Source organism: Ovis aries, chromosome 13, assembly GCF_016772045.2.
Source record: "Ovis aries strain OAR_USU_Benz2616 breed Rambouillet chromosome 13, ARS-UI_Ramb_v3.0, whole genome shotgun sequence".
In the NCBI taxonomy this organism is placed as follows: Eukaryota; Metazoa; Chordata; class Mammalia; order Artiodactyla; family Bovidae; genus Ovis; species Ovis aries.
This window is the reverse complement of record NC_056066.1, coordinates 61,229,379-61,242,195: the sequence shown is the minus strand read 5'-3', so window position 1 is coordinate 61,242,195 and position 12,817 is coordinate 61,229,379. Positions and strand designations below refer to the sequence as shown.

General features: G+C 48.0%; 1 protein-coding gene across 1 annotated transcript in view; it reads right to left on the bottom strand.

The window, feature by feature from the left end:
- HCK (HCK proto-oncogene, Src family tyrosine kinase) overlaps positions 1-12,612 on the bottom strand; it is a 45,455-nt gene extending 32,843 nt beyond the window's left edge. Inside the window, exon 1 of the mRNA XM_012189025.3 lies at positions 12,364-12,612. The gene's annotated coding sequence lies outside the window, so the exon portion shown is untranslated. The remainder of the gene's footprint in view (positions 1-12,363) is intronic.
- Positions 12,613-12,817: the final 205 nt, after the last annotated feature.

Genomic DNA, 12,817 nt, shown 5'->3' with positions numbered 1-12,817 from the left:
AAAGTGAAAAGTGAAAGTGAAGCCACTCAGTCATGTCCAACTCTTAGCGACCCCATGGACCACAGCCTACGAGGCTCCTCCATCCATGGGATTTTCCAGGCAAGAGTACTGGAGTGGGGTGCCATTGCCTTCTCCATGCTTCATCAGCATCCATCCCTTTTCTGATAACCATTCCTGGATATTCCTTAGGAACCCAGCCTTCAGTGGGGCTTCTGGGGGGCTAAGCCCTCCCTTGTCTTCAGGGACTGACAACTTGATACAGGACCAGCCCACTAGAGAATTCCATGTCTTCCTGACAACCAACGGTGGTTGGTTCAGTCATAGGTATGTATGTGATTCTATCTGAGGCAGTCTGCCTCGGGGTTTTGCTGGGAAAATTAGGGGAAAAGTACTCTCTTTCTATAAGCATTGTTGTAGATGTGGGTGTGAATGTGGATGTAGCTGTGGATGTGGACACAGGTATAGATGTAGGTATAGATGTGGATGTATGCAGCCGTGGATATGGAAATGGATGTAGGTGTAGGTATAGATTTGAGTATAGATGTAGGTGTGAATGTAGAAAACTGGAGCTCTTGGGAGCCATTCTGACATCATGAAGGGAGGGACTGCTTTAGAGGGAAGCCATCAGAGGCCAACAGAGCTGAGCAATGGGGACAAAGTGATTCCTGAAGACATGTTTGAACACCTGGATCCAGCTATGCCTAAAACTTTTCAACCTCAGAATTCTTCTAATTCACGAGCAAATAAATTCTCAATTTTGCCTAAGCCAGTTTGAATTGGATTTCTGCCACTTGTACCCAAAGAGTCCTCACTGACTCTCAACTATTCCAGGCAACACTCTGAATTGAAAGAACTAGGGTTTCTGGGGATGAAGGCAGAGAATCTGCATTTCAAACAATTCTTTAGGAGGGTCTTAGCGCACTGAAATTTGAGACCCACCAATGTAGTGGAAGGAAGGCCAAGCCTGGGGTCTGAATACTTGGCTTTGGATCCCAGTTCTTCTACTGACTGCTGTGTGACCTTGAGTAAGGCTCTTGCCCTCTCTGAGCCTCATTCTGCCCCCTCCCCGCCCCTTTATAATAGGAGGCACTTGCTTCTCAGGCTTGGCCTGAGGTCCTGTGGGATAGGGATTTGAAAGGCTCTTTGAAATTTCTGAAAACACATGTTTCTTGTCTAACCTGACTCAAAACCAGGCTCTGAGAGCAGAAGTGGCTTGCCTGGCCCCACATTAACTTAGAACAGCTGATCCCCAGCAAAGACACTTCCTCAACTCACTACTGAAACCCCTGGAACCTGAAACCGGCTCCCTGTCCCCTCGGTTTCTGCAGGCCCTATGTGGAAGGGAAGCAAGAAAGTTCAGCTTGCTTGGCTTGACTGCTTCCCATGGTCACCGTGCTGGCCACAGAGGCCTCAGAGACTCCTCCTCAGAGCCCTGCCTGAACAGCCTGTGGAGTGGGCGGCTGGTGGTTTCCTAGGAGCTTTTAGGCTCAAGCAGTGGCTTTTGAGGGCTGGGAGCAAGGAGCCCTGGAGTTTAGTCTCAGCTCTGCCGCAAACTCACTGTGTGACCTTAGGCAAGTCCCAGCCTTTCTCTGGGCCTCAGTTTCCCCAAACATGAGATGAGATGTCGGGTGATTAGTTCTCCGAAGGGCACAGCTATAGCTCTTTCTTGTGTAGCAGCTACTCCTCCTCCTTCTGACAATAGCTCCTCAATTTTCTTTGGGAACCACCCCTCTCCCATTATCAGTTCCTGGACTATGTATGGCAGAGCTGATGGGTCTGTGATGAAGTCTGGCCAATCAGACTTGCAGTAATAGGAGCAGAGATGGGCATGTGACTCAGTTCTGGCCAATGAGAATCACCCATTTGCCTGGAAAATGGGTGTTGCAAAGCAGAGCCTAGTAATGAAGAAATACAGATTCTTCAACTCTGCATAAAGCAGATATGCTCATGGACTTTCCAGTATCCTTCTTTTTCTGCTTGAGCCAGTTTGAATTGGATTTCTGTGCCTTTGAACCTCAAAGAGACCTGCTGAGTGCAAAGGAAATTCTTACAAAGGTTTGCAATTCATACTCAGGTGTAAATGGCTTACGGCAAAGATTGCTGTAACTTCCTATTAAAGGAAGTTTTGATAGAAGAAAGTAAAGAGGGTACTAGACCCATTAGAGTGGGTGAGGGGTGTGTGGAGTATGAAGCTGGTGGCACTGAAGCCATGCCTAGAAAGGGCCTGACATGGATTAGGCTGGCCATATACATGAACCCATCTGTCAGATGGGGAAATGGAGGCCCACAGAAGAGAGGATTCCTAGGTAGTCAGTGGCAGGTAGAGCAAGAACCCAGCTCTCCTCCTCCCATTCTCCCCAGGGCTCAAGACTGTCCATTTAGAGGAACTTTTCCTTCTCAGAATAGCTCAGCCATGGGGGCAGGGGAACAAACCTTCTGCTGTCGGGGACCAAGTCCCTGAAGAGTTTTCAGGAACACATAGCTCCCTCTCCTCGGGTTCCTTGACTCTTCTGAATGAACCAGGCAAACCTCCAAGTGACTGCTCTCCATGATGGACATTTGGGGTCACCTCTGACTCTCCATCTCTTCCCTTTTCCAACTGTCAGCTTCTTTCTGATCAAGAGCTCAAAACTTTGATTTTGCAAATACCCAGAGAGGGTGGGTGTCATGCCTTGGTTTACACAACAGCAAGTGACCGAGCAACATAGGAAAGAGGAAGTCGGGTCTTTGGTCATTTGCCTGACTCAGTCAGAAGGTTGACTCTGAGATGTATATGTTCCAACCACTTGCTCCAAACAAGTTAGTAAATTTTTGTCGTGTTCCATGTTACCTCTGGGTCACCTGATCAACTCCAGAACTCAAGGGCACTTGTAAGCCTCCTTAGAATATTTCTATCTTTAAGGTAGGCAGAGGGCAGGGAAGTTTGGAAAAATATAGGGTCCAGAGGATCCTCTGGAGAAGAGCATGGAAACCCACTCTAGTACTTTTGCCTGGAGAATTCCATGGACAGAGGAGCCTGGTGGGCTACAGTTTGTGGGATCACAAAGAGTTGGACATGAATGAGCAACGAACACTTGAAGCCAGAAAGAGCTGGGTTTGAATGCCTTTTCTGCTTCTTACAGATAAGTGAGCTTTTTAAAATATAAGTCAGATCACGTCCCTCCTTTGCTCAAAATATCCCGGGGCTGCCATCTCACTTGGAGTAAGAGTCCAAGTCCCCTCTGGTCAGGCTGGCAAGGCTCCATGGCCTGGGGTCCCCTCAACCTCACAGTCCTGTCTCCTCCAGCCCCCCCTTGATTTTTTCATTTCAGCCACACTAGCCTCTTGCTATTCCTCAACTCACCAACCATGTTTCTACCTCAGGGCCATCGCACAGGCTGCTTTCTGGAACATTCATCACCCAGAAAGCCTCTTTCTCTTCACCCAGCTCTTCTTGCAGATCTCACTTTCTCAGCAGGGTCTTTTCTTATCATCCTGGCTAAGATAGGAGCACTGTCCCCAACTCCTATCACTTTCTGGCCCCTTCCCAGCTACATTCTTCATGGCTTTAGCCACCATCTAATATGGCAGCCACAAGGATGAGCCTCTCAGATCTCCAAATGCAGAGAGCAGAACTGACCAGTGGCCCAGCTGTCATGCTGTGAAGAACATCACTGTTGCCTTGGGCTGCTCTCACCCAGTGGCTGAGAGTGCCAGGGGTACCAAGGCAGGACCACGCCAGGGGGACCTCTGATGGAACCTCCTTGACAGCCTTGCCAATGTTCCTTAGAACTGCCCTGTAGTTTAAGACATTTCTACCTTCCTTTCCTTGCTTCTTCCCTTCCTTCCTCTCTCCTTCTTTCATTTGGAGTCAGACATGCCTTGCTAGTATTCATGTATGGGTGTGAGAGCTGGACCATAAAGAAGGCAAGCCCAGAAGAATTTATGCTTTTGAACTGTGGTGTTGGAGAAGACTCTTGAGAATCCCTTGGACAGCAAGGAGATCAAACCAGTCAATGCTAAAGAAGATCAACACTGAATATTCATTGGAAAGACTGATGCTGAAGCTGAAGCTCCAATACTTTGGCCACCTGATGAGAAGGACTGACTCATTGGAAAAGACCCTGATGCTGGGAAAGATTGAAGGCAAAAGGAGAAGGGGACAACAGAGGATGAGATGATTGGATGGCATCACCAATTCAATGGACATGAGTTTGAGCAAACTCCAGGTGATAGTGAAGGACAGGGAAGCCTGGTGTGCTACAGTCCATGGGGTCACAAAGAGTCAGACACGACCGAGTGAATGAACAACAGTGCCTTGCTGTCTTATCTGATGCCTCTCCTAACCTCTCCTAGCTCCTTCTACAGGCATTCCCTCTAATCAGTTCTGAGAGTCACCTTCTCCAAGGACCTGACTAACTGAATGAAATGCCCTTAGCTGCCAGGGTGCCCTAGATTTCTCCTTTTAAACAATAGTCACAAACGTGTGTTTAAACTGAGAAGGACTGTTCATGTGTGTTTATCTTTGCTTGGAGAGGAACAAAGTCTTTCCTTGATTGGAGCTGAGTGAAGGTGACCCCCTTCCAAAAGGAAGTGGTGGCCAGTTCGCCCAAGGGACAATTTTTCACTTCAACCTCCCACCGTGCTCCAAGGTCTGCTGCCCCCAAATCTGACCCCCTCAAATAGAAACTTCAAAGTTTTCATCGCGTGCTCTGACCCTTTTACACTTTCTTTTTTATTGTTGACAGAGCCAGTTCTTTTCTGTTTTGGAGGGTATGCATTTTTGTTTTTAAAATTACCTTTCATCACCTAGGAAAACACTACATTGTCCTTGTTAAAAATGAAAACAATAAAGCTAAATCTAAGGCACCTTTGGAATAAGGCCTGTAAGTTACCCTTTCCAGGCCCTCCACGGCCACCCCTCCATTCACCACCCCCTCCCAGGTAGCCTCTTCTTGTACATTTGCATATTATACTAAAGCAGATATATCAGTGCCCCGCCTCCTTGCTCAGCTGTTCACCCTCCTGAACACTCGCTGGACGTCCAACTGCCAGGACCTGCGTCTCTTCGTCTAGATTTCTCTGTGGTCTTTGGCGCCGGCTCTGCCCATGAGCCTGGTAAGTGGAAGTGCTAGAGGATTGTCAGCCCGCGGGAGCCGATCTCATCCCCATCAGCTGTGACTGACAGGATCAGGCAGATAAGCATCCAGTTCCTCGGGCTCAGTGGCTTCCAGCACTCCCAGTAGAACTGAGCTCTAGGTGCCAACGATGGGACTGACTTGATCACATCTTTATTGTCTGCTGACCTGGGTTCGATCCCTGGGTTGGGAAGATCCCCTGGAGAAGGGAAAGGCTACCCACTCCAGTATTCTGGCCTGGAGAATTCCATGAACTGTGTAGTCCATGGGGTTGCAAAGAGTCGGACAGGACTGAGCAACTTTCACTTCTCTTCTCTGTCTTGCTTCCCACTCTCCTATAGGGTTTTCTGGGATCAAATCCCAAATAAACTAAACAGTGAATGCATTTGACATGTCTTCTAGGGTCTGCTTCTGGGGAAACTCAGGCTGACACATATACACTCATAGAAAATATGGAGTATCGCTTTTTATGTGTGTGTTAACATAAAAGGAATACCGTTTTGCATGAATGGTGAGGCAGTAGTCATCTTATCCTCATTTTTCAGATGAGGAAATTGAGACTCAGGGAGTGAAAGAATTTGGCTGGTGCCACACACAACTTGTGTGACGCACTGTTGCCACTCAAACTCAGGCCTCCTGCGCTCTGTCTGCACACATGCATGCTAAGTAGCTTCGGTCATGACCAACTCCCTGCAACGCTATAGGCCTGTAGCCCACCAGGCTCCTCTGTCTATAGGCTTCTCCAGGCAAGAATACTGGAGTGGATGGCCACTTCCTTCTCCAGCGCTCTATGGTTCTTCATTTCTCTGGCAGAGTTGAGGGAGAGTCTTCTATTCTCTTGGCTGCACCTAAGTCTCCTGGACCAAAGGATTTCATGGTGATGGTGGGAGCTCAGGTAGGTGTCGTAGGTCAGGATGAGGACTGTCACAAGGCCCAGTGCAGGGCAGGGCCACCCAGACGGTGCAGCCTGTGTGGCCACAGCCACTGGCCAAGAACAGGACACATTTTACATTCAAGCAAGGATTTCCTCTCTGTCGTTACCCATGCCTCTGGAATTATATACTAAAACTCCCAGTCCTGGGGTGGAGGAAACTGGAGAAATGGCATGGGGTATCAAAGCACTGTGGGGGCAGGGGTGGCTTAGAAAGGCAGGCTAAGAGATTGTACCATTAACTTACTCTGTAACTTTGGGAAAGTTACTTACCCTCTCTGGGCCTGACATTTCTTTTCTATAAAAAGGGAGGCCTTGTCATGATTTTACGACTGGCTTTGAAAACTCAACTGAGCTATAGGGGCCCACAGGGCTTTCCACATGGGGCAGGTAGTCCAGACAAGGGTGCTGCAAACTGGATGTTTCAGGGGCAGTCTACAGGGCAGCCCCACTCAGCAGCACCCACGCTACGATAAGTGAGTAGCAGCAGAGTACAGGAGACCAAGGCTCTAGTCCCAGCTCTTTCAGTTGTTCAAGATAAGACAGAAGCTCAGATTTCCATGAGCTCTCTTGACTTTAAATATTAGTGCATGTTTAAGAAGAATCATTGTGTGAGGCCAGAGAAGGCAATGGCACCCCACTCCAGTACTCTTGCCTGGAAAATCCCATGGACGAAGGAGCCTGGTAGGCTGCAGTCCATGGGGTTGTTACAAGTCACACACGTCTGAGCGACTTCACTTTCACTTTTCACTTTCATGCATTGGAGGAGGAAATGGCAACCCACTCCAGTGTTCTTGCCTGGAGAATCCCAGGGACGGGGGAGCCTGGTGGGCTGCCGTCTATGGGGTCGCACAGAGTCGGACACGACTGAAGCAACTTGGCAGCAGCAGCAGCATTGTGTGAGGCCAACTAAAACACACACATTTGCTGAAATATCTCAGGCAAAGGAGGGGAGGGAGTGTTCAACACCCCTCAATTCTGTATTTTTGAGGCCCTACTATCTCTCATTCCTACTGGAATGCAAAAGTAGGAAGTCAAGAAACACCTGGAGTAACAGGCAAATTTGGCTTTGGAATACGGAATGAAGCAGGGCAAAGGCTAATAGAGTTTTGCAAAGAGAACGCACTGGTCATAGCAAACACCCTCTTCCAACAACACAAGAGAAGACTCTACACGTGGACATTACAAGATGGTCAACACTGAAATCAGATTGATTATATTCTTTGCAGCCAAAGATGGAGAAGCTCTATACAGTCAGCAAAAACAAGATCGGGAGCTGACTGTGGCTCAGATCAGGAACTCCTTATTTCCAAATTCAAACTTAAATTGAAGAAAGTAGGGAAAAACCACTAGACCATTCAGGTATGACCTAAATCAAATCCCTTATGATTATACAGTGGAAGTGAGAAATAGATTTAAGGGACTAGATCTGATAGACAGAGTACCTGATGAACTATGGACAGAGGTTCATAACATTGTACAGGAGACAGGCATCAGGACCATCCCCATGGAAAAGAAATGCAAAAAAGAAAAATGGCTGTCTGAGGAGGCCTTACAAATAGCTGTGAAAAGAAGGGAAGTGAAAAACAAAGGAGAAAAGGAAACATATTCCCATTTGAATGCAGAGTTCCAAAGAATGGCAAGGAGAGATAAGAAAGCCTTCCTCAGTGATCAATGAAAGAAATAGAGGAAAAGAACAGAATGGGAAAGACTACAGATCTCTTCAAGGAAATTAGAGATACCAAGGGAACATTTCATGCAAAGATGGGCTCAATAAAGGACAGAAATGGTATGGACCTAACAGAAGCAGAAGATATTAAGAAGAGATGGCAAGAATACACAGAAGAACTGAACAAAAGAGATCTTCACGACCCAGATAATCACAATGGTGTGGTCACTCACCTAGAGCCAGACATCCTGGAATGTGAAGTCAAGTGGGCCTTAGAAAGCATCACTACAAACAAGGCTAGTGGAGGAGAGACCACCTGACCTGCCTCTTGAGAGATCTATATGCAGGTCAGGAAGCAACAGTTAGACCTGGACATGGAACAATGGACTTTTTGGGGGCAGGAGGAGGAGGGGACAATAGGATGAGATGGCTGGTTGGCATCACCGCCTCGATGGACATGAGTCTGGGTGAACTCCGGGAGTTGGTGATGGACAGGGAGGCCTGGTGTACTGCGATTCATGAGGTTGCAAAGAGTCGGACACGACTGAGCGACTGAACTAAACTGAACTATGTCTTAGGTGCCAGGGGTTAGAGATACAGTAGTTTTGGAGACAGACATGTCTGTGCCCTCATGGGACTTACTTTCTAAAAGAGTTTGAAGTCTAAGCCCTGAGCAGTCCTCTGAACTCAGACAACTCTCTCCTCACCCTCTGGGGTAAGAGGCCCCCAGAGAGCAGCCTGGTAGAGGTGAGATTGAGACTCATGCTTAATGAATGATGGTTTTAATAATAATTTTTGAAAAGGAAAATACCAACTGTTGACCACAGGGTGGAGAAACTGGAACTCTCGTACGTTGCTGGTGGGAATGTAAAGTAGTGGAATATAATTTGGTGATTCTTCAAAGGTTAAACATGGAGTTACTATATAACCCAGAAATTCTACTCCTAAGTATATACCCGAGGGACCTGAAAGCAGGTGCTCAAATACATGCACATGCATGCTCATAGCATCACCATTCACAGTAGTCAAAGGTGGAAACAACCTGAATTTCCATCTACAGATGAGTGGATAAACAAATCATAGAATATACATACAATGAAACACTATTCAGCCATAAAAGGAATTACACGTGTCAGTATTTAATGTGGATGCACCTTGAAAGAATCCAGTCACAAAAGGTCACATATTATGTAATTCCATTTACATGAAACATCTAGAATAAATCAATCCATTGATACAAAATGCAGGTTGGTGGCTGCCAAGGGCTGAGGGGTGGGAGGAAGGGGAATAACTGACTATGGCGTTTCCTTCTGAGATGATAAAAATGTTTTAGAACTACACAGAGGTGCTGATCACACAACCCTGAATGCCCCACTGCATTGCTCACTTAAAATGGTTCATTTTATAATGTTATATGAATTTCACCTTAAAAAGTTTTAAAAATTGAAGACTATGGACTTCCTCGGCAGCCCAGTGGTTAAAACTTCACTTTCCAATGCAGGGGGTGTGGGTTTGGGAAACTAAGATCCGCATGCCTCGCTGCCAAAACACCAAAACACAAAACAGAAGCAATGGTGTAATGTTTAATAAAGACTTTAAAAATGGCCCACATCCAAATATTTTTTAAAAATTGCAAGCTAGCTAAAAGTGCTTTGCTAGGATGGTTAAAACAAATTATAGTCCCTCCAAACAGTGGACTATTACTCAGTCATTAAAAATTTGAGGATGTTTTAATGACATGGAAAAATGCTTGCAATGTAATACTAAGCAAATAAGTGGGATAAAAATTGTATATGCAGCATTTTACTAATTATGTTAAATAAAACGTGCACAAAAAAGAAGGCTATAAAAATAAACTAAAACATTTGCTACCCAAACATTTTTTTTAAAAGATTCATGCTTCTGGGAATTTTGTGGCTATCCGTTGGTTAGGACTCCGTGCTTTCACTGTTGAGGGCCCAGGTTCAATACCTGGGTTGGGGGACCAAGATTTCTCAAGCTGTGAGGGGAGGCAAAAAGAAAACCAAAAAAACTGAAAAGCAAAACAAAAAAAGATGCATGCTCCTATTGCAGGAGCATATACTAAGTGTCAGGCATAGTGAAGAGGGCGGAGGAGAGAATCTTTGCCCTCCTGCAGCTGAGAACAGGTGTCTGTGGCCCTGGATCTAGAGGGAGCTGGAAGGTCAGCAGAGCCAATCCTTTCTTCTCTCTTCTCTGCCCCAGACCCCCTGGGTGACATTTCCACGCCTCGGTCCTCCTCATACACAAAAGCTGCCCCTTGGGAGAGCCACTCAGCCTCTCGGTGTTTCCCCCTAGAAACACCTGTATGTGAGCCCAAGACCACACATCCAGGCTGGCCCCAGCAGTGTTGTTTGTTGTCCTGAAGCCCTGGATCAACCTGACTGTTCAACATCGGGGGGAATGAGAAGTAGGGCAGGATGGTACCCTCCTGGAATCCTCCACTTAGAAGGAATAAACTAGAGCTCTGTATCTTATTCTGGCTAGATTCTGACAACTTAATGATAACAAGGCAGGGAAAATGAAACTGCCGCAGAATCTCACAGTTAGACAGCATTTATGTAGATCTTTAAAACACGAAAGACAATTTTATGTATTGTTTATGCACCCACATATATATGTAACACATTTTTAAAGGCACAGACAGGAAGAGCTATAATTCATGACAGAGATTGTCTCTGGGGAGGGAGAGAAACAGAACTAAGATGGATACCGGGTGGGGAGGCTTCAATGTTATCTGTTACTTTTAGTAATTTTATTTTTCAAAAAAACTGAAACAAACGTGACAAAATGCGAACATTTGTTAATTCTGGGTGGTGGATTCCTGGGATATTTAGTATATTGCTCTCTTCACTTTTCTGTATTTAACACCCCCCCCCCCAAAAAAAAAAAGGATAGTGCAGAGAAAGCAGTGATGAGAACTGATATCTTTTGAGGCCTTTCTCTGTGCTGGCCAAAGTGGTTCTCAAAGTGTGGGCCTTGAACCAGCATCATCCGGGAATAAAAATACTTTAGGTCCTGTGCCAGACCTATTGAATCACAAACTCTGGGGTCAAGACCCCAAAAATCTGTGTTTCAACAAGCTTTCCAGGTGATTCTTATGTCCTGTTTAAGTTTGAGAACCACCAGGCTAGACTGTAATAGCTATAGTGAAAGTGAAGTCACTCAGTCGTGTCTGACCCTCAGCGACCCCATGGACTGCAGACTTCCAGGCTCCTCCATCCATGGCATTTTCCAGGCAAAAGTACTGGAGTGGGGTGCCATTGCCTTCTCCGTGTAATAGCTATGACTGTTGTTAATGGATATTAAGCAGTTAGACCTGTTAGGCAATAAGCAGTTAGACCTGTCAGTAACTCAATCTAATCTTCAAAACAACCCTATGGGGACTTCCCTGGTGGTCCAATGGCTAAGACTCTGAGCTCCCGATGCACGGGGCATGGGTTTGATCCTTGGTCAGGGAACTAGATCCCACATGCTGCAACTAAGACCCAGTGCGGTCAAATAAATAAATAAATGCATTTTTAAAAAGATCCTCTGAGGTAGCCATTATTTCAAATATCCCCATTCTACAGCTGTGGAAACGGAGGCACAGAATGGCCATATCCTCTGCTCAAGGTCCAACAGGCAGGTTGCCCACCCAAAACCCCTTGCTTAGCCACTGCACTAAACTGTCACTTGAGTGCACTCTCAGTTGCTTCAGTCGTGTCCGGCTCTGTGCGACCCAGTGGACTGCAGCCTGCCAGGCTCCTCTGTCCATGTGATTCTCCAGGCAGAAATACTGGAGTAGGTTGCCATGCCCTCCTCCACCCTCCTCCAGGGATCTTCCTGATCCAGGGAGCAAACCCAGGTCTCATGTCTCCTGCAGTGGCAGGCAGTTCTTTACCACTAGCGCCACCTGGGAGGCCCAAACTCACTTACATGACCTCTAATATACTCTATCTCATCGCAGTCTTGGAAGACAGACCTAATAGCCCTCTTTGACAGATGAGGAAATTGGAATTTAAAGAGGGAGAGTGAGTGACTTGTCCAAAGTCTCACAGGAGGAAAATGAGGGGCCAGGCATCCTCCTGTGGTCTGTCCAGGAAGTTTCAGGGTCCGACCTAGACCGCCTGGGGATCAGCGCGCAGCTGGGAGGAGGAGGGAGCTCAGCTAGCGAACCGACCCAGCTGCAGCCCTGCCTGGGTGTGGCTCGCGCTGTCACGTCGACGGCCAGCTGTCCCCTTCCCCACCATGGCTGCCAAGCCGCCGTGACCGTGACCGTGACCGTCACCCAGCCCCAGCAGGAACAGTAAGGGCTTTTCCCCTCACAGGCTCCTTGAAGCCCTTTTTTTTGTCTCTTGCTGAAGAGGAACCTGGACGGCCTAGGGAAGTGGCGGCTCAGGCAGAAAGTCACCCTCCTGCGTTCCCAGGTTTGCAGCCGGGCCATTCGGCTGTTCATTTGGACATCCTCCCCCGCGGGTCGGTCCCCGCATCCCGCCGCCTGTCCGCCGCTCCGCCGACGGTTCCTTTCCGCTGCGCCCCAGCCTACGCAACTCACCACCCTGGGTGCCCTCAGCAGCCCGAAGACCCGACCGTCAGGCCAAGTTCGTGGGCCGGTGTCCCCTGACCCCCGAGTCCGAGGCACTCACCTGGGCGCCCGCTCCTCCTCCGGCGGGCAGCCCGGATCCTCGCAGCTCGAGCGCCCCCCCAGCTCGGCAGTCCCCGGGGTCCCGGGGCGCTTGAGAGCTAGGGGAAGATGAATTGACTTTCAAGAAGAGGCTGGGGCTCTTCTGTGCCGTGCGTCTTTGGGGGAGGGGCCCTCTGGCGCTGAACTGTCCCCTTCCACTCGCCCCTACGCCTCGGCGGTGCGTCCCGGCCGGAACCAGGGACTCGGTGGCGCCCCACAGACCATCTGGGCGCCTTAGCCGCGCCCGGGGCGATGCTAACCCCGCCCCCAAGTGTCCTAAACCCGCCCCGAAGATTCTGACCCCACCCCAGGGACTCCAATCTCTGTCCCCACCTCTCAAGATCCTAATCCCGCTGCCTTAAGGATTTTTTTAAACACCGCCCATCCAAGGCTTCTAACCCTGCCTCCAAGAATCC